This window comes from Perca flavescens, chromosome 24 (assembly GCF_004354835.1).
Source record: "Perca flavescens isolate YP-PL-M2 chromosome 24, PFLA_1.0, whole genome shotgun sequence".
NCBI lineage: Eukaryota > Metazoa > Chordata > Actinopteri > Perciformes > Percidae > Perca > Perca flavescens.
Window position 1 is genome coordinate 12,836,644 of NC_041354.1, and position 26,320 is coordinate 12,862,963.

Here is a 26,320-nt window from a genome sequence, read left to right on the forward strand (position 1 = left end):
CCCAGATTGGACAGATAGTCTAGCAAGCTGTCTATATAGACTATAGACTATATATATCCCTAACTGTCCTTAAACAAACCCTGCACATCCCAGGAAATACGACAAATACTGCACCAAAACAACACAGTGAGCACAAAATCTAAGGTACATGACCACAACCGAAAGGACTCCACCTTTGGAGGCTGTGCATGTCTAAACATAACTTTTGATTCCTACATGTTGGGCTGATATAACCTGTTCTTTCAACATACTGTAAATCGGCCTTAAACTAGACCTACGGACTACATTCAGTTCCACATTTGTCATCTTTGCAGAGAAGCTGAATGTCGTCATTGCCTTCCATGATATTATTAGTCACTCAGCAGAATAGTCATCATCACCACGTCATACCACCAGCCACAAAGCACGATTATAGCGCAAATTCTCTGACAGTGCCAGAGCCTTTTTGGGCCCAGACCTTAAGTCCTGTCGCAACGCATTACCCAAAGCTGCCGACCACCATTCACGGCTGATGAGTTTTCCCATAACGTGAAATTCTTTACTAGAAAGACGTGGCCAAAATCGGTCCTGCCAGAGGATTTAAGCACTGGAGCGTTGCTGTCTTCTTGTGTACCTACTTTGTCTTTTCTACAGATGATGATAGGTGGTCTGATGTCTTTGGGCCTGGGGGGTGATTGGAAAAAGGGCTAACATCAGAGTAGATGACTTATAAATAAAAAGCATCATGGCAACCTACCAAGGTCTGTTTGGAGTGTACAATGTGTCTTTGTGACATCTGGTTTATGAATGGGCCATTCGGTGACTCTCTGACTATAATAAATTGAACTTTGATAAATAGATGAATGCTGTAAGCTGCAGCCTCACAGGCAGAACTGTACGCTCCTTTGCCAAGTAATTCATGACTTTTTCAGCATTATACTCAGCTAAAGTAAATATATCCAAAAGACAAAGCAGGACTGAGATGAAAACATGCAGAGACTCATTTGTATGAGTGTTTTTGATGTGAGAGAGAATAATCTGCCCAAAGGCATTACATCATTATCCATTCAACTCGGCTCACATCAAAATGTTTCCAACTAACTGAGCTCAAAAGACTGAAACTGAAACATGTGATTAACAGATTAACCTAAATAGATTTTGTAATGTGTAAAATATCTTTAGCAACATCGTTCGTTCCAGTGGTTTATAGAGGTGTGACGAGATCTCCTCCCATGAGATCTCATGAGACGAGATTTCTTGTTGAGGTAAAAAGTGTCTCGCGATATCTCTACTACAAGTGCAGAGAACGTTAGAGCGTGCTCGTAGGGCGCGCGCCATCTTGACAAGAACTTTATTTCTCTCTGTCTGCTGTACAATGACAAATTTGAGTAGGCCTACAACACTACTGGTCTCAACTACTGCCAGAAAACGCTTGGTTACGTAGTAACCTTGGTTCTCTGTGTGAAGGGACTAGCTCTCCACCGTACATATGGAATAAGTAACGGTGTAACTGTTAGTACGCAGGAGAGAAGCCAGTCATTTGAGTTTTTGGCAAAACCTTTCAGTGCTGGTTTTCCATTTTGTGTCTTTCGAAATGAAGAAAGGGCTATTTTTACAGTCTTATTTCTTCAATGAAGTTTTGGGTGAACCCAATCTTGTGTCTCGTCTTGTGAGCTGGGTGTCTCGTCACACCCCTAGTGGTTTACTTTTATTTGTAAGACTTAGTGCACATGTTGTTGTATACTGTTAATACAGTGTTTAATACCCTATCTTTACTTTAGGAGAATTCTGAATGCAGGACTCATAATGGAGTATTTAACATTGTGATATTGTTGTTTTACTTAAGTAAAAGCTATGGATACTTCTTCCACCACTTATATCCACTAGCTATACCTACTGTACATAACAAAAATGTTAGTTAGTTAGTTAGTTAGTTAATTAAGTCAATTATTAGTTAATCTATCTCTGCTGCTAATCTATAGTTTTCTAATACACTTTGTGATATAACAACAGTTCACATTGGCAATCACCTAAACTTGGCTGTCCAATAAAACAAACAAAAAAAGCCTTAGTGCCACCAAGACAAACTAAAACTAAAATCTCACCACTCAACGCCAATTTGCCTAATTGGACCTTGAACAATGTGTTTGAGACTCCTGCAGTCCAGCCTCTGTGTGAGGCCCTCTGACAGTTTATGAGTAAGAAAGATGGCTGGGTGATTGCATTGTGCACACTCTCGGCAAGGCGCCACATGATTCAGAGCTGAGGTAATTCCCTGCTGTCCAAGACAGACTCCACATCAGCTTACTCAGAGATCTGGGCTACAGGCAATAGACAGAACAGTGTGTTTCAGAAGTGTGTGTGTGTGTGTGTGTGTGTGTGTGTGTGTGTGTGTGTTGTACAGGTTTAGGATATAGTTCATGACATGTACAATATGTAAAGGATACAGAACAGTTTATGTGTTTGGAAACCTTACCCCGAACGTCATCAGCATGTAAGCTTTTTTATTGAGTACGTAGATACATAATTAACTCTGCTATTAGTCATTATGCAACATGTTCACACTGCATAAACATGCATATAAAACTTCATAAAACAGATTCAAAATTTGAAACAAGATTGTGCAACAAATCCAAAGGTCACAGACATGTAACTGGACCTGCTGGGATTCCTACATGTGCAAATATCACGTATCTGCAAAATCTCCAAGATGGATCAGAAATATATCACATAGTTAATAAAAAGTTTCATTGAGGGGACGGGAAAATAGCTTTGTATGGGATCTGACAATCTCCACATCGGTCCCTTACTGTCGATGTGGGAGTCGAATAAATTAGTTTTAAAATCTGTGTTATATCTTTGTTGAACAATTGTCCTACTTTTTCTGAACTGAGTTATTGGAACCTTGGAGAAAGCGGTCAAAACTGGAAACACTCAAATAGCGAGCACGAGTACAGAAAAGCTGGCCAAAACTGTGCTGATTTTTGTTCAATTTGTTGAACTGTAGTTACACTGCTCTAAACACCTTTCTTTCATTAACTAAATATCTTTTGAAGATTTGAATGAGATCAACTCAAAGCCTAAATTATACCTAATGTACTAAAAAAAAATTACAAGATTAACATAATATCAAGCTATCACAGATAATATAAAACCAAATCTTCAAAACGCATTACTGGCTCTTTGTTTTACAGCATCATAGTCCAAATTTAAATAATCACAAGGTGTAAATAGACTTTGGAAAGCAGCAGTGCCAAAAAAAAAGCTGTTTGGAAATTTCCTTTGGGCCTTCATTTGCTTGAGGAGGCAGAAACACTGGCTCTTAAAACAGTTTACGCTGTGTGCACACATATTTTCTCCATGACCGTGTTGTGTTGTTTGTGTCGTCAGCTTGGAGAAGGTGTGAAGACAAAACTGCCAAAAAACATAGAGTTAATTAGCCACCATCTGTTGCGTGAGACCTCGAATAACCCCGACAGATCCTTATAGGGGATTTGTAGCAGATTAAATCTGAAATATTCATTCATTTCTCTGAATGTCTGTGACAAAATGAGTGAATGAATATTTAAGGAGAAAACATCTTTGGAAAGATCAACAAAGTTGAATAGTCCTCATGAGGCCACACTATTACTTAACTGTCAACCAACAGTTATCATGTTTGTACCTGTGCTGCTGACGCAATAATAATGCATCATGATCTCCATCTGTTGAAGTACTCATTGACAACAACAGCATGAATGAATGGGTTTGTGGCATGTGCGAAACTGCCCAGAGATGACTTTACCATACTTTGTCCTCGTACTAATCCCAACCAGCCAGTGTCAGGCGTTTTTGTCAGAGCAGCTTGAATAAACCCCGATCATTTTTCATTTTGTGAGCAAGGGGAATCGGTGCCAGAAGGTGATGCTATGATTAACAGGTGCTCAGTTCTTATACAAGGGACTTTGCTGCTTGGCTTGGTTTTGGGAATAAAGGCAACACATTGAAAAGAATAATTCAAGCACAAGCACGATAATAAACACAGGGAGGATTAATAAATGTATGTTTTTTTGGTAAAACGGTCTTTATGACTTTTCATTTCAGGTATGCATACATTTATAAGTGGATGTATAACATGTGTGCACACAGTAGCTTTTCTAGAGGAGCAGGGTTGTAGCAAGTGGACACATGCAGGCACAGGGGCGAGGCAACACTTGTTTTCTATCAAGACCGCCATGCTAGCCGCTCTTTAAAGCTGTACTTTGGCATAGCAGTGGCTGATAGCAATACAGTTAGTTTTGCAGGTATATGGTCATAAACTCAAGTATCGGACAAATAAAAATGTTGTCCCGATTATGCCGGTTGTTGAAAGAGGTTCACCAAAGTTGTTGGGAGTCGTCCTCCTGGCACCACGGATGTCTGTACAAAATGTCATGCCAATCCATCCAATAGTTGTTGAGACATTTCAGTCTGGACCAAAGGGCTAGATCTCTGCCATCCCTAGAGCCACACTGAAAATTAGCAATATTAATAAAAAAAAATAGCTTATTCATTCATAAGTTCTCTTTCCTTTATTTCCTCCTTCCCTGAGGCCCTTCCATTACCTTGTGCTCTGATTAAGTAGTGAGGACAATGTCTGAAGCCAAAAGCAAAGCTGTTACTGGAAACAGTTGGCAGTTTAGGCTTGTCTAGCCGAGACCACCAAGATTTCTCTGACTATAGCTACCAGGTCAAAAGGCTCATTCATTCAAAGAGTTTTTTATGCAATGAACTCACCAAGCCAGGCAACCAGCCAGTCACCAACTCATAAATCCTCATAAAGGCTGTCTATAATGGCCATCAAGTAATTTTATCACACATCTGAACACTTCAGAAAGCGATTAAGCTTATTATGTTAGAACTTTATAATTTGGGATATTTTTCTGTGACTGTTGGGGCTCACAATCTAAACCAGCACCACACCCCACACACACACACACACACACACACACACACACACACACACACACACATAAAAAGCCTTTCCCAGATGTTGCACAAACATTGTCATTATACCTTTGAGTACACTCTCAGCACTTGGTATCTCTGAAAGCTAAAACAAGATGGCTTTATGGAGATGACTTCACTCTTCATGTGAGCTGGAAGTAAAGCAGAGGGAGGGCCAATAAAGTCAAGAGGGTGAAAGGTGAGGAAGCAGGTGTGCTACAAAAAATATGCCTCTTTACCCTTTTCTCCAACGCACATACACACACATACACACACACACACACACACATATTCCATGCATGGAAACACATGCAAACAGGAGCATGTGTGGAGAGTAACACACAGACACTCACAGAACATATGCATTGCATGCCATGTACACACCCAACACGGCACAGGCACACACCAATTACAGAGTGAATTCCTACAGCCTGACATCATGCTGCTGTCAATATGATTGAGGGGGAGAGAAAAGCAGATCAAAAGAGAACAGAGAAAGGGAAGACGGGAGGGAAAGATCGAGGAGCTGCAGTATATCCTTTGGAGGGTCTGTATGCAGTTTAATGTACACAAAGTGTACACTAAATCACCACTTACAGTCATTTCAAGAGGGGACTTTGGTGTTTGAATTCACATATGAGGATTACATGCTTTCAGGTGGCTTTAGTAGATTATGTAAAACCTTCTCAAAATCCTAGTCGGAAAGACTCAGACGTGAACAGTGATGCTTTTCCAACAACTGCTAACCAGCATTAGGAGGAAATATTACTCTTATTAGCTAATGTATGCTTGTTCCTTTGCATCTGTGCATAAACATCCAAAGATGCTTACAGGTAGCATCCTAGCACACCTATCTCCACAGCGCTGCGGAGTAAGGTCTGGCCCCTCCACACATACACTCCAGGATAGGAGAAAAAAAACACTCTGGGTTGTTTGCATTTCTTTAAACCAATCACAATCCTCTAGGGAGGTGCTAAGACAGTGGCTTTGCAAAATGCTCTCGGGAAGTTATGTATTGGTGGAACATTTGCACCCCCCAAAAGAAAATGGCACATACAATATTAAATTAAGCTAACTGTTCACACAATGCAGTAACGTAAGCTATTTAAAATAGCTGGATGCATGGGTAGACGTAATTTGCTCCCCCCCGCCAATCGGTCCCAAACGTCCCAGTTAGAGAGTAAATGCCGTAAACATATTATTTGTAAATCTTTACAATAATTCCCCGAAAGAACCAAGCAGACCTGACTTGACTGCGTTTGTTCTGCTGATTTTGCTCATTCTGCTGCCTTTTGCTGTTGCTTCTTGGTTTTGCTGCTTTTGTTGCTTGCCTCTTGTCTTTGCTGCTTTTACTGTGGGTTCAGCTGCTTCTTCTACTTCTGCTGTGTGTTTTGCTGAATTTTATGGTCTTACTTAATGTGACTGAAACTGTTTAGGGTAATCAAACTAGCTTAGTTTGAAGTGTGGGGTTGGGGAGTGGTGCTTAACGACTGTCCAGGTTCGTTGTTGAGTGATTAGCTAGGGTGGGGCCTCCTTACCTGTAGCCAACACAATCACCTCCAGTCTCACCGGACGAAGACTCGGAGGACAAAGACAAAGGAGTCTACACAGGAGTCTTCGTGGGACTTGATATCTTCTTGACTATCTTACTTGCACTGATCGGTGTATTTATCTGGAAATTTGCTGCTTCTCCTTTCCTGTTCGTATCCTATCGGAGATACTACAAACCTTGCATAAGTTCGCAACATTTCCGCAACCCAACCTCTCTTACCTAGCCCACCCGCTCCACACACACTCAACACCTTGTTGCTTCTATGGAACTACCAGTCTGCCACTTGCAAGACTGAGTTCATCTCTGGCTTTGTCAGCCAGCCTGAAATCATCTTTCCATCCATAACATCATACTCTTTCCACTTTCACCCCTCTATCTCCAAATCAAATTCTTACTTTAATTACCTCTGCCCACCCACCTGCCCCCCTTGATCCTATCCCTTCTCACCTTCTCCAGTCGGTTGCTCCTGACCTTGTTCCTTTCCTCACCCATCTCATAAACATCTCCTTGTCAACTGGCTGTTTCCCCGACGCCCTCAAAGAGGCAAGAGTGATCTCACTACTCCAAAAACCAACACTCGACTCATCTGAGGTGAATAACTACAGACCCGTCTCCCTTCCTCCATTTTTATCCAAAACTCTTAAGCGTGCCATTTATAATCAACTCTCTACTTATCTCCACCAGAACAACCTTCTTGATCCCCACCAGTCTGGTTTCAAGGCTGGCCACTCAACAGAAACTGAGCAGCTTCACATCGCCAGAGCATAATCTCTCTCTTCCGTCGTCATCCTTCTGGACCTTTCTGCTGCCTTTGACACAGTGAACCACCAACCAACCAAGAGGCTATCTCAGGCTCTGCGCTCACATCTTACCTGGCAGGCGGAACCTACCGGTAACTTGGAGAGGATCTATCTCAGAACCTTGCCCACTCTAAACTGGGGTTCCTCAGGGATCAGTCCTGGGTCCCCTCCTCTTTTCTCTGCATACCAACTCTCTCGGGTCTGTCATTCACTCGCACAACTTTTCTTATCACAGCTACGCAGATGACACCCAACTAATTCTCTCCTTTCAGGAGTCTGAAACGCAAGTAGCAGCATGTATCTCGAAACTCAACCTTGACAAGACTGAGGTCCTTTTCCTTCCAGGGAAGGGCTCTCCTACCCAGGACCTGACTATAACAATTGCCAACTCTGTGGTAGTCCCCACCTAGACTGCTAGAAACCTGGGTTGCTGCAACTACCTGATCGTGTAGACACATGCTGCATAACATCAGATGGATATGTCCCCTTCTAACGCAGAAGATTCTAGTTCACATCTAAAAAACAGCTCACATCTTGACTAATGCAACTCTCTCCTGGCTGGCAAGGGACAACTAATCACTCAATGAAATCCTGATTGTTTGCTGTCCTGGCTCCTAAATGGTGGAATGAGCTCCCTATTGACATCAGGATGGCCAAAAGCCTACGCATCTTCTGACGAAGGCTAAAAGCACATCTCTTTCGACTACACCTCGGATAAAAAAAACAAGCTTCAAGGTTGAAAGCATTTAATTGGAAGTTGCTTTGGATAAAAGCATCAGCTAAATGACATGTAATGTAATGGAATTGAATTGTTGTTCATCCAGAGTAAGCACACCTAGTCTTAGGCTTGAATAAACCAATTCTGGTGAGAGAATTGCTGGTTTTTACATGTTGTGCTTAAAGAAATAGTTTGGCATTTTGGGAAATAGTTTTTTTTGCTTTATTCGTGAAAGGTTGTTACCACTCTTGTGTCTGTATGGTAAGCTACCGCCAGCAATCAGTTAGCTTAGCACAAAGATTAAGAAATGGGGGAAACCGCTAGGCTAGCCTGACTCAGAGGTCCAGAAGTAACAAAATTGACGACATGTCACACAAACTTTGTCCTCTTTGAACATATCTCAAGCTTTAGACAGGTTGATAGAAGTTTGTTTCGTTTGCACAGAGCCAGACTCGCTGTTTCCGTCTGTTTCCAGTGTTTGTGCTAAGCTAACAACTAACTGGCTCCTTCTGTAGGTTCATATTTTATGTATGAACATTAGAGTGGCATCAATCTTCTCATGTAACTCTCTGCAAGAAAGCAAATAAGCATATTTTCCAAAATGTTGCACATGAAGCTGGTAAAACAGATTTCAAACTGAGATACCAGAAATGTTATACTGCTGAGGCCTTTTTATATTCTGTGAATTATCTCATAGCTACATGAGCAGTCTGTCTCTGTCAATAAACCTACACAATGTATTTGTGGTCCATGAAAAATTGATCATCTAGAGGAGAAGCTGGTTTTCAAAGAGAGGAAGGTAGGGCGAATTAGGTTTAAAACACTTGTTTTCATCCCAGCATCACTGACTCAAAGCAATACCGCATCAATACTAGAGGCAACTGACAACAGTAAAGTCAGCAAAGTCTGATCCATGTAAAATCAGATCAAATGTCGCTCATTTTTCACACCATTAAAAGTGTGTGTGATGAACATGAGGGGTTCCAATGAAGGTTGCCTGCATAGCTAATGTCTGTTATATATATATATATATTTGCAGTAAATGTACCACACATGCTTGCATTCTGCACTAGTTATTCAGTTATTCATCCATTATTCTTATTATTCCACATTTTCATCCATGCACATCATTATTCACAATCATATTTATGTCTGTGCATGTATGCGAGACCACACACAGAAAGAGCAAAAGAATGAGAGAGATTTAAAAAAAAAAAAAAAAAAAAAAAAAAAAAAATTCTGTGTCAGTGATGATTAAACTACAAACTTACAGAGCCACAGGAGGTCAGAAAGCCCTGAAATCCAAAATCACCACTTTTCCTTTTGGCTCAGTGGAAGGTTCAAATTTATTTGGCAGGGCAGAGTGAAAACATCTTGAAATAAGCTTGATAAGAATATAAAACAGAGTTCATTTAATAATTTTCTTGCTTTTATGGTGCAGGAGTTGGCTGTTTTGCTTTGAGCTGTTACAGCTACATACTGTAGTTACGGAAGAGTTCAGACAGTAAGCTTTCAGAGCCCATTAATAGGCTACAACCGATAAGCCAGCCAATAAATAGAACGGCACCTCGATGTCTCAATGACGTATTGTGTGTGAATGGTTTTAGTAATGCCATTCAGTGGTAATAGGCTAAATATGTTTTAGGCAAATACTTTGGAAGAAGATATAGGGCTTCTTGAGACTATTGTTTTCTTTGTAAAATATAAATATAATTGCTAACAGGACCCAAAACATGACTGTCAGAAAGTAGCATGCTGTGCCGGAGGGGTTTCCATCATCTAGATGGGGAGAAAAAAAAACGAGTGAAATATTTACAAACAGTGCAGGGGTTGCCGCAGCAACAGGTAGCGATCAGCCTTCAGGCCTCGAGGTTGGACGAGGAGCCGTAAAACCGTCGGAGATATTTCCTGCGAGCATTAGCGCTGCTGGACTGTAAAGCAATGAGAGAAGTGGTTTGCGAATTCCTGCGCACTTAAGTCGTCCGCAGCTCAGCCTGCATGTCTCTTAGGGCCGCAACTCCAACGGTGAGGCACACAAACAGAGATGTTTCAGCTCAGCCACGCTGTTATTCAAAGCTGTAGGATGTATGCCAGCTGCTGCAGAGCTTATACTGTAGCTGTACAAATGCAAGGCCTCAAGGCCTCCTCTTTGCTACATGATGCAATCCCAAGAAATCTTTGGACTGGCCAGAAACTGTGTCAGTGTCAGCTTAGCACACTTCCCCTGCAAGCATGTCTCGGAGACGGGGATCATAGTCTTAACAGTGTAGCTCCACTGTGCATTTGTAAACCTCTTCCAGCTGGAATAAAGCAGTGATCATATATTTCAGTGGTGCACACAAAATGTACCATGTAATGTATCCATGCAAGCAGTTGTACAATATCTTAGGACAACTAAGATATTGTAGGAAAGGCAAACCATCTGTTTTTCACCAGGGGGCGCTATGTTGCCATTACACTAAAGCTTGAACCTTCAAAACTCTTAAGTCAGTCAAGGGTCCTATGTGCAACAGAAATACAGCCCTTACATGTGAAGTGGGAGTGAACCGCACATTGAAGCTCAAACATCCAAACAAAGTAACAAGCAAAGCACATTTTTGAGTGGAGCAGGACTTTAATATTTCGCTTTTTGATTCTCCATATTGTTACTATAGGCTACTACTGTTACCTTTGTTACCTTTTTTTGTTGGTCAAACAAAGCAAGCAATTTGAAGACTACTTTCTGACATTTTACAAACCAATCAAGGAAAAAAAGAAAAGTTTGCAGCCCTAATGCCTTATACGTATGTACTGATTGCAAAGAACACTTAGAGAAATAAGGGGTTTTGTACTATGTAAATTACACTTCCTTGGCTTTAGGTAGTTAAACCTTTTTACAGACTGACACAGTTAAAGAAAAACTATTTAATGTAGAAACAGTACAACAATCTCAGATGAACCTCCGGACAAAGAAAGTGATGCGCTCAGAGCCAAAACAAACCAAGGAATCGTCTTATGATCTCTTAGCTCATCCAGGTACCATGCCATGAAGCTGTTGACTGTAAGGACAGTGGAGGTGATTAATCCTCTGGTAATAAAGGAGGAAAGACACAGCATGGATGGGGACTCATACGTCCTCTGCCAGGTTTACATTTGAAGGAGTTTTCAGTCTGGGAGGAGAGCCAAATCTGATGTCAAACCATGAAACGTGGCCAAGCATACATGCACTTAGTCTTACTTGCTGTACTGGATGTGTAAATGCACATGCTGTGTGGTTGTTTGTGTGCTTTTGAGCAACAGTTGTGCCATGTGAATGTCTTTCTCATGATCTCATGGCTGGCTCCAAACGCTGCGTTTTACAGTGTGTGTGTGTGTGTGTGTGTGTGTGTGTGTGTGTGTGTGTGCGGCGTGCGTGCGTGCATGCATGGGTCACATCTGTAATTGTGCAAGTCTTCACTGTATATTAGGGATTTAGCTCGTGCCAAGGTCTTCACATTTAACAAGGTCAAGCTGGTAAAAACAAAAACAGACAGCAGTACAGAAGTTCAGCAACCTCTCAACCAGAACTGAGACCAAATGACTTTTTAATGGGGCCAGTAATTCTGTTGGATTCAAACATCAGCGCAACAGAACATGACGCACATGAAGTTACATGAAGTTAGCTTCATTCTCTTGTTGTTGCTCTTTGGCTCTATGTATAGCCCTGTTGGACTCCCATGTCAGCCTCAATGCATGTTCTAAACACGCCCGATATATTTAATATCCTATATCGACTTTCATGCCCTGGCAGGTTCTCCATGCTCAGTGTCATCAGACTGTAACCTTGTCTGTTTTGGAGCAGGTGATTATGAGAAAGTGAAGCTTTGAGGACTGATGGGGTTTGAGTTGGCCAAGAGCTGCTGGGCAGTAGTAATATCATACATATAAAACTATACAGTAAGTGAAAGGTCATCCAGTTCAGTGGCAGGCCGGCTCCTGCCTCTTAGATGGCTGCATGACTGCAACGTTGGGGAGGATCATTCAAACCTGCACTAATCGGTCCCTCCAGGATTTTGTGATGTCGCGCGATCGCAACAATTCACGCAAATTCAACCAATCACTGTGAATTCCCCAGTGCCAGACTTTGCGTCAGTATGTGACGCTGAGAGCCACTGACCAAGCGGGAGTGAGAATGGGTTGACGTAACACACGTACGTCGCCAAATTCATTTCCTTGTTTCTGCTACGAAGACGATACGTGTGTGACTCGAACATCTCACATTTACCAACAAAACGTACAGCGAAAGACCGTGCAAAACATTTCAGACCGTCCTGCCAACCTGTATACATTTTAACATCAATGTACGCTGTACAACTGTGAAGGTTTTTTCACTCTAAAGTCGCTGAAAGCTGCTGCTGTTTCAATTCTATCGGCTCTCTGCATCGGGCGTGACAGCTACGCTTGTTATTGTAAGTGCAATGATAAGTTAAAGTCCAATAAGTACTTCATCAAACCATATGAATGGAGGAAGGATAGGAAATAAACAATGTAAAGATCAACAAGCCACTTACTTGTGTTCAAATTAGATTCATTCAATAAATTATTATTTTTTGTCTTAAATCCACCAGCCATTTTCATATTATACCAATATTTGCAGCATCCTGAGCCTTTTTGGTAAGATCACTAGGAAAACTCAGCCCAGAGCAGTTTTATTCTCTCAGTTTCCTTTTTACTTTTTAAGAAGTAAACCAAAAAGAAATCGCAACTTTTTTTGTTGCAATTTGCACTTCATTGCAACAAAAAAATAAAAGACATTGCAACTTTTATCGCAATTTTTTACAAAAGCTCCCGCCAAATCAGTCATCTTGGTCCGAAACAATCTCAAAAAAGGCAGAGAAATCCTGGAAGGACTGACTAATCACTATTAACTATGGGGAAAAAGATGACTATGATGGGAAAGGAGTGACAAATATAGTTATGACCTCTCATCAAACAAGCAGCTGTTTTTCAGTCCTGATGAACCCACTGTACACTACCTGCTCATCACCACACCACAGACAAACATAGTAAGCAACTTCCTGGTGAGCATAGCGGAGCATTTAGCTAGCCCCATCTGTTACCTTACTACTCTATATGTGTTACGAGCTCTTTTGAGTAGCTGTTTGTTGATATGATATCAGTTTATTGTCTTTTGAGTAGTGAGCTAATAGGGAAATACTGAAATGTGACATGAGGAGGGCGTTTGTGTGCAAGGTTTGATAAGCCAGATGCGCATGTGTGTCAGAGAGATTCGTGCTACTAAGATGATGATGGAGAGTCACTCAGTACGTTTACATGCACACCAATATTCCACTATTATTCCGAATATGACAATATTGCAAATTTGATACAGGTCATGTAAACAGCATATTCCGTTTGGATATTCCGAAAAAGGCCTTTTTCTGATTGTGTAGGGATATTCCGCTATTATTTGGGTTTTAGAGGCATTGTTTGGACATATATACAGCGCATTCGGAATATTGGGGTTTTCACCGCAGGGTTATTGGTCAGCTCTGTGCGTTGCTATGGTTTCTGTACACAAACCAACCAGCCAGTTTTCAGTGCTTTTCCCTTTATTTTTGAAAGTGGATAGACATGAAAGGGGGAGAGAGATGGAGGATGACATGCAGCAAAGGGCAGCAGGTCGGATTCGTCAGTATGAGTGTGTAAATAGTATGTCGAGACCGAATGTAACCGCAATCGCTCGAGTCTTCTGCGGTGTTTTGGTTCCTGCCGCCACCGAGGACACGCGAACCGGTGACCGGATCTATTAACTCAGTAGGCCAACCAACAACCGTCCTGTTGAACCGACTCGCGTAAAGGAGTCGGTTGTCCTTCACTAGCTTTGGGCAGGTCATGCTTGACACAGCATGGCCCTTTTAGAATTAAGGAAGACCTAAACTCACTTAGTCAAGTTAGTCTCATCCTCCCGTTAAACGTGACACGTAGGGACAAGGAGACAGCGTTTAGTGTTACCGGCTGAGTTAACCTTTTAGCAGTGGTGTTTTGTGGCTTAACAAGCCCGGTTAGCTTAGCCGCCCGTAATTTAGCTACATGTTGCCTTTTCAGAAGTAATTTACTATTAAAATTGCATCTGATTCTTCTTTTATTTTCACCACAGACGTATTCCCTGGGGTAATATCTGTAATTGCACTACATATTTTGCTATGCTTTTACTGTTTGTTGTTCTAGAAATATATTTGTGGTGATAGGTGACAAAAGGAACAGAAAAAAAAAGGAAACAGGAAAAGCTCTGCAATTATTACCTAAAAAGATCAAATAAAGCAACATATGAACCAAACTTGCATCCACGTCTAAAGGCTGCCTGAGCTGCTAAATGTGTTCCCTTTGAAATTAAATTGTAGGAGCTTGCCATTGCCCAGACGTTCAGATTTTCCCTCATAAGGCAACATTTTAAAAACATCCAGATCTTTGACCTCTAGCTCACCCGGTAAGAGCGTGCGCCCCATGTAGGCTGAGTCCTTTGCAGCGGCCCAGGTTTGAATCCGACCTGTGGCCCCTTTGTCATCCCCCACCTCTGTCCCACCTTTCCTGTCTATCCACTGTCACTGTCAAAAAATAAAGGGAAAAGCCCCAAAAATAATCTAAAAAAAACCCACATCCAGATCTCTTTCCCCTCTTTTAAAATCCGATCCTCTGTTCCTGCTTCCCCTTCCCCCCCTTCCTAAAGTGCACTGTGTTCCAAGCATGACCGAGCAGCTCCAGACAGATCCGATGGTAGGAAGGTGTGAATAGCTGGAATGATCTGTCACCACAAGGGCCACCAGGGTGAAGACGAATCACCCAAAGGCCTCGACATCTGAACACCATGATCCTTTCCGCTCTATCCCAAACATATACACACAGATCAAAATAATGTTGAGTAGCAGCAGTTTGAGGCACAACAAACCCAGACCCACATTGCTTCTTCATAATATGGAGTTTTAGTCACTGATTCCACTGTTTATGCTGCTGTACGACTTTGGTCACTCTTATGGGAGCGTTTTCTTTAAACACAGTGTCTCTGTCCTTAATTCAGTGTATGACAGTGGTTTTTTTAACATCCTGCGTCCATATCAAACTCAGGTTATGATGAGAACTGTTTAGAGGTTACATGGGTCTTTATTGAGACCCTTAGCTCTGTTCGGCCAGCAGATGGCAGCACTTTTTTAGTTTTGGAAGTGGCCTTTTGGAGCTTTTTATACCAGTACATACAGTCGAAAGTTTGGACACACTTTGTCATTCGCTTGAATGGGAAAGCGTGTCCAAACTTTTGACTGGTACTGTACAGTATATATTAAGTTATTTTTGACTACTCGTGAGCATATACAACTTTTGGGGCTGGTTTTAATGCAGCTGCAGCAGTTATAACCTGGTTAAAGGGAGCGCAATACAGTGGCCTGAAAGAGCAAATAACAACCATATATCACTAAACCAATTTAACTGGGAAGCAGATAAGCAAAATAAAAACATTTCACACAAGAGGACCGAATTTACAAGTCACAAAATTAAAAACATGATGGGTAACACTTGTTTTGTAATTTGTATTTTCCTATTTCCTCATAGTATTTTTGGGAACATATTCTCTAAAACGGGTGCGTTTTGCCCTTCCAATCTGTCATGGCTTAGTTTACTCTGTATGTTAAATGGATAAGTGTACCTAACGCATTGCAGACATCTTGTACCATCAAAAGCCTAAATTGCTGTCAGATAAATTAGCTGCTAGATTGTTATATTGTGTGTGTTTTCTTTTACAAATGAGAGAGAGCAATGGATTTTGACAGAGTAGTATACTAAGACTTTACAAGGGAACAGCTACTGTCACCTGGCGCAGTGTCTGGTTGAGATAAAAACATGCATGTCCCTCTCATGTCATGGACCCCGCGGTTTTTCAAGTTACGTGGGCTCAGGATTTTATAAATTTAAAGAGGCAGCTGGTCAGCAGGCTGTCACTTTGTCTGCAATTGCCTCTAAGCTATATGATCCCAGAAGTCATGTACAGTAAATGTGCTTATCTGTCAGTATAGTATAGAAATATTTACACTGCTGATCAAAAGTTTTAGAACACCCCAATTTTTCCAGGTTTTTATTGAAATTCATGCAGTTCAGTGTCTTATTGTACTCTGAAATGAAAGAATATAACAAATGAACAATTTAAGTTAAAAAAATAAATCATGGAATCAATTTATAAACCAAAATGTATTCAACATATTTGACTCATCAAAGCAGCCCCCTTTGGCAGATATAACAGCTGAACACACTCATGGCATTCTTTCAATGGAAATCAAATATTCTTCAGAAAGTTTTTCCCAACTCTGTTGCAGAAGTTCCCATAAATGTGTGGCACTTGTAGGTTTTGCTTTCACTTTTCTGTCCAGTTCATCCCAAACCAGCTCAATGGGGTTTAAGGCTGGTGACTGTGCTATTTTGCTAAGGTAGTTCTGGCATAGCTTGGACTTATGTTTTGGGTGATTATCTTGCTGTAGGATGAACCCCTGACCAACTAGGCGCGTACCAGAGGGTACTGCATGGCGCTGCAAAATGCTGTGGTAGCTGTTTTGGTTCTTGGGGCCTTTCACTCTGTACAAATCACCGACCCTGGATCCAGCAAAACAGCCCCAGACCACCACGCTTCCTCCTCCATGTTTGACAGTTGATGTCACACACTGAGGAACCATCCTTTCGCCTACTCGACGGCGTACAAAAATCCTGCGTGATGAACCGAAGATTTCAAATTCCAGTCTTCAGTAGTCCATTGATGATGTTTATTGGCCCAAGCAAGCCTCTTTTTCTTATTCTGACGTCTTAGCAATGGCTTTCTTGCTGCAACTCGACCTATCAAACCTGCAGCTCCAAGTCTTCTCTTTCCAGTTGAAACTGAGACTTGCTTATTACGACCACTATTAAGCTGTGCTTGAAGCTGTTGTCCTGTGAGCTGCCTATCACGCAAGCTGTTGACACTCTCTGTTGTGGCTTTGGGTCTGCCAGACCTCTTCCTGTCAGAGTTTCCCCCAGTTTCTAATCGCCTTTTGATGGTGAAGAATACTGTACTCACTGACTGAAAGACCAACATTCTTAAGTGTTATGATGGTCTATCTCTCTTTCATTGTAAATTGCCTTTTTCCCGCCATTTTTATAGCAACACACTACTTTCTGCTGTACAATACTGTTCATATAATGCTCATGAGGGTACGGTACCACAGTGTGTTCCAACAATACTTTTATACAAACAGAGGGGGTTGTAAGTAATCCAGACAAGTTGGAACACCTGTGGGAATTGGTAGCACCAACTTTCAAAGCTTGATCAACCTCCATTGCTGCAGAACAGCTTTACGTTGTTTACCCATTTCTTGTTCCCTGAAAAAGGCCTTTTTGTAAAATACTGAAATGTAAATTATTTTTCAGTTTTGGGTAACCTTACTTTTTTCTTAACCTCAGGCAGTTCACCACTTACCTTTGTACCATTTCAAGCTATTCATTGGACTTTCAATAAAAAACTAGAAAAATTGGGGTGTTCTAAAACTTTTGACCAGTAGTGTCTATATGAGTATGTCTGTTCAGCTAACCTCTGGCCCTTCACTAAATGACTGTCAAGAAAAGGTACAAGGTTGCTGTAGATGTCTGGTTCAATGTTTGTGCTGTGGATTATGTGTCATATGCCTGTACTGTACAACAAATTGCCTCTCGGGGACATTAAAGTTTTCTAAGTCTAAGTAACTCAGACAATAACTGACTTTAACAGTGACTACTGTACTGACAGTACTGTGTTCATCTTCAGAGAGACAACAAACCCCTCAACGAAAAAGGTAGGCATCAGCATGCACTCATTCATTAACCGGTGCATTCCCAGTCTGTCCATCCATCTGTGTAGTGACAGAGGCTTGACAGTGGAGGATTACAGGGTCAAAGCATCCCTCAGATGGTCCACATGCTGCCATACACATACTGCCTCTTGTTGGAAGATTCAGTCGGAAATGTCGGTCAAGTTATCATTGATTCATGTATTGACCCAAAGTGTGTAATTCTTTAGATTATTATGTCGTACTGTCACCTTTATTCTGTATCCATATTGTATTGAATGTAAACGTTTAAAGTTCTACAGAATCACAGAATCCATTTTACAATGATAACACACTTCTAAAGTGGAAAAGTGTATAACAATACACGCAGAATATGCGTCATAAAATAGCAGGTAACATGCATAATAATCACATCAGCCAGCATACAGATGGCGATCTTGGTCAGTCCACCACTTTGGTCCAGACTGCCACGTTTCAACAACTTTTGGATGGATTGCCATGATTTCTTTTTTAAATTTTATTTTTCAGGGGATGAGGCCGACTTACTTTGGTTAACCTCTGACTTTTCATCTAGTGCCACCAGCAGGTTGACATTTGTGGTTCATTTTCCTACCCCATGTTTATGTGCATGAGCTTGAGTTCAAATAATCACCATCAGTGGCTGCACAAACTCTGACTCTAGGGACATAAAATATCAAGTCACAAATGAAGCATAGATATTTTGATATTCTTTATTATCCACCCCCCCCCCCCCCAACTAATGAGTGTTGTGTCCCCTTCCTTTTTGCCTGTAATCCAATATGTCCATTGGGCGACAAACCCCAGGCTAAAATTAGAGGCCATCCAATCCCCTGCACAGTATAGAAGCGAGGCGAAGGCAAGAACTGGGACATTGCCTGGTGGGTGTTGGACCACGTCCTGCTAAGGACCTGTACTGTAGTCTGCTGCATTTGTCCTTTAGTGGCCAAGGTATCACGTATCAAGTGATAAAGATACTTTCCATACAAGCCCAAATCACAAAGTACAGTAGGCTGGTAGTAATTGAGACACTGCAGATTTGTCCTATATTCCAAAATCAAGCGTTTAAAGAGAATTCAGGGCTATCACTTTGACAGCAGTAAGTGGGCACAGCGTTCAGCGAAAACCTGAGCCAGCATGGATGGCGGAGTCTCCTCCGCACCTTTAGCCACAAAGACATTTACGTCTAAGGAAGATTAAGTGGATCTGTGGCTAAAAGTCAGTGCTGCAGCTGTATGTTCCAGTGGTTACAGGAAGATCAGCTGCTTGTTGACACTGTTCGCTTCACTCTTAAGTAAAGCAGTAAGAGGCTCCCCCATTTTCTTTATGCATTACATTGTGAGATAATATGGACACAGCTATAGATTCCCTAAAATGGCTATATTTTGGTCAACAAAATAGTTCCGCAATCTGAACTTGAGATGATCATTCATGGTTTTATATTATCCCGGCTTGATTACTGCAACTCCCTTTTCCCCTGCCTCAGCAAGTCATCCCAGGACGGTCAATTGGTCCAGAATAGGGGTGGGAATCACCAGAGGCCTCACGATACAACATCATCACGATACGATATTATTGCAATTTTAAACATATTGCAATATTCTGCGATATATTGCAAAGTATTACCTTTTTCCAACTTCAAATTTGGATCTTCCCAATCCTACTTACAGCACCTTTAATCTTTTATTTCAATTGGTATTTTATTTCTTTTTTTGCTTCCTCATTTTACTGTTTGGGTCTTATTTTAACAAATTTATCATGTGAAGCACTTCACACATAAAGGTGCTATGTCAAATAAACTTTTATAACTTATTATTGTTATTTGTAGCTTTCAGTTTGTGTTGATTCTAGCGCCCGCTTTGGACAAAAATGGTAGTGTTTTTACCTTTTCTATAATGGTGCTTTATTGCCTACTGTATACTGAGTTAGCATTACCAGGAGGTCATATAGTTTCGATGAATGTTTTGCTCTGGCAGAAAATCATTCATTTACAATAAGAGAATACGTTACAGATGCATCGTTGCATACGGTAACTTAGGCTGGATGTATCGTGAACTAAACCGTGTAACGTTTTCACTGTAACTGTGTCACGAGCCAATGCATTATGAGTTTGTTGTAACAAACCAACGTAAAAATAACTTAGATTAATAAAACCCACGGACGCTTTACACAAGTACAGGGGGACAAGGGAAAAGAAAATAGTAGGCCAATACAAACATGGACTAAAAAGAAATAAAAACTGGCGCTAAATGGAAGGGGGATGTAATTTAATATAGGCTGCTGACAAACAACCATATTGTGCATTGTAAAGTTATATTATGAATGAAATAGAAATATTACATACCTGAGGGCCAACTCAGGGTCAGTTTTGAATCATTTACAATCCTGTAATTGTCTCCATCTGTTGAAAGCCTGACTGAGATTAACTCAGGTTTTTGCCCGTTGTCTGTCTCTATCTCTTTTAGCTTTAACTTGTTCTTCATTTAATTTCCTTTTTTTCTGTGATGGCCGTGCCCTAGTATACAACAGATAACTGAAATAAAATTAAAATACTATTAGGCCTACAGACAACTCCTGTTACCTTTTACCCCATAGGCTTCTCCGGTGTTACAAAGAAATCTGTGACCTGTCAGAATGTGTTACTGTAGAGCCGTTCTATGTAAATCATTCTGTATCATTTGTGGGAAAAATCGGACCCTGGCAAAGGCATTAACAAAAAAACGATATAAAAATAGCGTTATTTTCACTGTTAGTCTCGTTTGCTTTTACAGGCCATTTATGATGATTAAAAATTACACAGTTACAGAAACATTAAAAAGTTACATATAGTCACTTCAATATTAAACGTCTTTATCAAGGGAGCAACTCTCTGCCGATGCGACTTCTGTATAAAACTTCTTTTCTTTTTTTTTTATTAAATGCAGATTAGATATGCTTCTTTCCATCTTGTTGTCCCTGCAGGCCTGCCCCCACCCCAGTTGCCCAGCAACCTCCTTAATAAGATATGCGATGAGTCACACTTTGGGCTATTTACAAGCCAAATGTCTAAGCTAGAGCATCGACTTTATAGTTACGTGCTATTGAGTGCCATCGTCTCCAGGATAATGAAAATCAGCAGTTTAATTAGGTGGACTGTATCAAATTTACAAACAAGCAGGTTGCTTATAATGAACAATTATTGGAGTTTGTGCATCCAAAATGTCCTAAAGCGTCTTGTTGGCACACTATTACGTGGGATCAAGATCTCATTATCTAGCTGCATATGAATGTCTCAAGGGGATGTGTGGTCATTTCAATATTACTACCTCTGATGGTCAGTGATTTAAATCCCATTGGGGGATTAAAAGTCTGTAATTTCTTAATAATTACAGCTCCAACTTTTATTATTGGAGTGGTATAACTGAAGAAAAAGAAAAGTATTTTCATAACCTGATAGGAGTTCAGTTAAAGTGACTATATGTAACTTTTTAATGTTTCTAAAGCCTGTCATTTTTCATACAATGGTCTTAAATGACCTGTAACAGCAAATGAGACTAACAGTGAAAAGAACGCTAGTTTTATATCATTTTTAGGAAGGCATCTGCCCGGGTCCGTTTTTTCCCGCAAAGTCACAAAATGAGCTGCGCAAGGTAGACCAGGCTATTCTGATGGGCCTGTGTCAGCGTCGCCAGGTAAAAGGAAGCAGGAGATTTCTTTATATAGGCCTAATTGTAATTTAAGTACTGTACTGGGGCAGGACCATCAAAAGAAAGAAGGAAATGAAACCAAGAACAACTAAAAGTTAAGAGGGAAAGACAACAGGCGATAACGTGAGTCACACTCGGTTGGGTTTTCAACAGATGGAGACAATTACGGGATTTTAAATAATTCTAAACCCACCTTGAATTCAGGTATGTAATATGTCTATTTCATTCATAAAATAACTTTACAATGCGCAATGTGGTTGTGTGTCAGTAGCCAACATTAAATTACGTCCCCCTTCCATTTAGCGCAGAGGTTTTCCTTTTACTCCGTGTTGGTGTTGGCCTACTATTTTCTTTTCCCTTGTCCCCCTGTAACGTTACTTGTGTAGATCGTCTGTAGGTTTCATGAAATACGCTATATTAATCTATTTTTTTACGTTGGTTGCTACAACAAACTCTTAATGCTTTGGCTCCTGACACAGTGACAGTGATACCCGGTTTAGCTCACGAGACATCCAAAGTAGGCAAAGTTACCCTTATGCAACACTTGAAATGCGACGATGCACCTGTAACTTATTCTCTTATTGTCCCACTAGAGCACTGCGCTCAACCAGCTCCCAGTCTGGGTCCGGGGGGCAGGCACCGTCACCACATTTAAGAGTAAACTTAAAACTCTCCTCTTCGTTAAAGCTTATAGTTAGGGAGTGAGGAGTTGCAGCGTTCAGCCAGACCGGCGGGGGAGGGTGTGTGTCTGCAGACACGACACCCCTTCTCTTCTCTGCTTCTCTTCATAGTCATCAGATTCATCTACCATATAATCAATGATATAATCAAAGTAGAGGGAGGTAGGCCAGTACAGCCCGATCCGGCAGGGGAGAGTTCTAGTTCAGTGCCCTGCTACGTCCTGCTACGTCCTGCTAGGCTTTGCTATGCTGTGTTGTGCCCTGCTACATCCTGTATCGTCCTGCAGTGCCCTGCTACGCCATGAACTACTACAACTACTATTTCTAGTCACTGTTCCATTACTTTTATTGTGACTATTATTGCCACTGTTCATCACACACCCAACCGGCACCGTCAGACCAAGAGCCTGGGTCTGTCCGAGGTTTCTCCCTTGAAGGAAGTTTTTCGCACCACCCGAGGTTTCTTCCTAAAAGGGAGTTTTTCCTCGCCACTGCTTGCTCTTGGGGGAATTACTGGAATTGTTGGGTCTTTATAAATAATAGTATAACTGTATGACATCCCAGTAATGCTAACTTAGTACTATACAGTGGGTAATACAGCACCATAAAGAAAAGATCTTTACGGCAGCAGGTGTTGTAAAAACATAACCGCTTTTGTCCAAAGCGGCCGCTAGAATCAACACAAACTGAAAGCCACTTTAAGATCAGTCAACCTAATAAAGAAATAAGAGAAGAGACATGTTACAGGTGATTGTGGTTTGGCTCGTAGTTAGTATAAAGCATAACCTACTGACCAATCTGACCAAAAAAGGGAGGAATAGGAAGTCAAACCCGACAAAACTACTATTGGCCTGGTGCATCGCATTATACCACAAGAGACAGAGTTTGTCCCTAGGTAACCTCCCCAGTGTGAAAATAGAGAATGACAATGCTCTTTCTCTAGCTTTGTTAATATTCAGATGCTGTGCTGCCTCCAAGCAGCAAAAGTAAGCAGAGTCATGCTTTCTTTTTCAAAAGAATCTGGGTACTTGAATTGTACATGGTGTGCTGCGATTCTGTTTTTTGTAATCAGCTCCTTCAGAATGAATGTACTGTATTTGGGATCTTTTTTTTTTTTGCACACAGTGAACTACACTGTTCACTGTACACTGTAGTTCTTGTATCTAGATCATGTTGAACATGCTGTTCAACATGATCTAGATACTAAATAGTCCAGTACGTGCGCAAATGTCTGTCTTTAGGTAGAAAGATATAAAAGCACACCACTATCAGGATGATCTGCCCAAAGCCACAGTTCATCCTTCACAACTTGGACACCAAATCTCTGAAGCGCTTTCGTGGCTTTGGCCCCCTGAATTGCTTATGAGTCATCTTGGCAGATGGATTTAATGCACCCTCCTTTACCCTCACCGACACACTATATGCTGTTGAGACCTGGGCCTCCTTCTAGCAGCACTCCTGCCAAACACAATCCCACTCTGTACAAATCACTCCCATTTAAGACGTTTCCCAAATCTGTCCAGTGTTGTCTGGGCTGAAGAGTAAATAAACCGCCACGGGGTGCACGCTGACATTTCCCACCACTGTAACACTCCTGTCCTTCCCTCCTCTGTTCCTTTTGCTCTCAACCAGTGGCGGATCTAGAAAATTTTACATGGGGGGGCAAAGGGGTAGCGAGAGATCTTGGTAGGGTGGCAGGGGAAGACGGTACATGGAAACCCCCATATGTAAACTGCTATGCCCTACTACGCCCCGCAACGCCCTAAACTGCTACAACTATTATTTCTAGTCATAGTTCCATTATCTTTTTTGTTACTATAATTACCATTATTATGAATCATAATTCTCTATATCTGTATATCTGTATCCATCTGTATCTAACCGGCAGCGGCCACCAAGACCCTGGATCTGTCTGATGTTTCTGCCCAAAAGGAAGTTTTTCCTCGCCACTGTTGCACCAAATGCTTGCTCTTTGGAGAATTGTTGGCTTTATCTGCCTCCTCCTGATCACTCTCTGCCTCTGTCCCTCTCTCTGAACCTGCAGCCTCCTCTTCATCCCTCACTGTCAATTCTTCCTTTCCCTCTTCTCTTTCACTCATTTCTGCAACCCCTTCTGTGGTCTTCTCCTGCTCTGACCTGCCTGGTCTCTCCAGTTTACTGTCTTCTCCTTCTTCATTTCCCTCCTTCTCTTCCTCCTGTGCACATCTCAGGATTTTCTTGGCTGGCAATATCCCCACTTTTAGGCTTCAGCTAATATCTCCAGCTACTCTGGTCTGCGAAAGTCAAGATGTGAAAAGCTCTTGTTATTCTTCTATTACATTACACTGTATGGCCCTGTAGCTAATATAAGTAGCCTAAAAAACATAACATCAGACGAGATTTATTACATGCACACATCAGTTATGTTTAGACTAGCCTTCTTAACCCCGTTGTATTTGTTGTTTTCCCAGTTTGACAGTAAAGGATGTTGCCTGGTTTAATTTGTGCAGCGTTATTGCCGTGATATGTGAGAGGAAGTGGATTTTATAATACTCCTTAACTAATCATATACAAATGATCGGTCTCAGCGAGCACTGTGCAGTGTGTTGTAACGTAACGCCACCGAAACGGCGACCCTCTGTAAACGTTATGAATTCAAACGTGCCAGTTTGTAATATTTTGTATTATGCTCTTCTTGTCTTTACTGAAATCAAACTAATCAAACAGCAAAATGCGCTTAGAAACCACGAGGGAGCGATTTGACTTTTGGCTAACGTAATGGACGCGCTGTTGTTGATGCTGACTTGCCTTTAGCAGACATTACATTTATTACAAATTTAACTTTAGATGAAACGTGTGATTTAACTTCACCTGGGGAAACTGACTTCACTTTCAGAGGCTCGGCTCGGTCGCTCCAGTCTTTGCCGGGATGCAGGGCCACCGCCCCGCAGTAGACTCACTGTGTGCGAGCCAGAATGTGCGAACGCCGCTCTGCACGTTTGATGCAGGGACGTAGCTAAGTATTTGAGTGGCAGGGGGCTAAGATTACATTTACAATTATTATTTATTATGAATTAATATAAATTAATTGTTTGTTTCAATGTTTTAAAAAGCCTGTGCACATTACACGTTTGTTTTTACAAGCAAAGTTTTTTGAACACCAAAGTTAGGGGGGCAGCTGGGGGGGCAAGGCCCTACAGTGGGGGGTCAGCTGCCCCCCTTTGCCCCCCTGTAGATCCGCCCCTGCTTTCAACATGTCTCTTAAATAAAAGGGAGCAGGGAAAATGTTAGTGGGTCAGCAGAAAATAGCCTGATAATTGACCCTGCCATTTAGCAAATGCAAAAGGCACGCGGTATCACAGCGCCATGCCAAGCCTTCTCATCTCAGCGGGGTCCATTTCTATAGCAACAGTAAACACACAGAGGGGCAACAATGGGGGCTTAGCTCAAAGAGGTAGTGTTCGCAGCAGGGCTTCCTTGTTTTATTTTTTTCCTCCAGTGCATATTTAGAGTCAGACTGTCACTTGCGTCGCTTTATCCAATCATGTTACATATGCCAAGAATTTCACAACCAAAGCTAGTGGGATTACAATGCAGAAATAGCAGCGAGATGTGAGCTGGTTCACATTGAGGTTGCCATGATACAGAGTAGGCCTACTGTAAGGAGTTGGTTAACATAATGTATGGCAAGCTCAGCTAAGCTGCACCCATGGAGAACAAGCTACTCTTTGCCAGGGTGCAATTTTAGCAAACTTGTAGTGTTAAATCAGTAGTTACTAACATAATTTAGTCTCGTCAGAAGGTGATTATAACATGCTACCTGTTGACAACTCTGGTGCTGTAAATATAAGGCTATAGCCACCAGCTGGTTAGCTTAGCTTAGCTTAGCATAAATATTGGAAACAAGGGGAAACTGCTAACTTAGCTCTCTCCAAGAATTAGACTGGCACATAACACCCAGTAAACAACAACGTGTTAATTAGTGAACTTTAGAGATGCTTGTAGGTGGATTTTGTTACCATTGACAGAGCCAGGGTGTTTTCCCTTGTTTCCAGTCTTTGTGCCAAGCTAAGTGTAATCTGCTGCTTTAAACGGCAACATTGTTGTAAAATGCAACGTTTGGTTTCTATTCCAGTTCTGCGAAGA

The 26,320-nt window shown here is 41.5% G+C and overlaps 1 protein-coding gene across 2 annotated transcripts in view; it reads right to left on the reverse strand.

Annotated features, from left to right (window-relative positions):
* filip1l (filamin A interacting protein 1-like) overlaps window positions 1-26,320 on the reverse strand; it is a 79,164-nt gene that overhangs the window by 47,186 nt on the left and 5,658 nt on the right. The window contains exon 1 of one of the 2 annotated variants that reach the window (XM_028571870.1): window positions 5,014-5,078. The exons of the other annotated variant lie outside the window; for it this stretch is intronic. The gene's annotated coding sequence lies outside the window, so the exon portion shown is untranslated. Of the gene's footprint in view, window positions 1-5,013; window positions 5,079-26,320 lie in introns of those variants that run through there. 2 annotated transcript variants of the gene reach the window in all.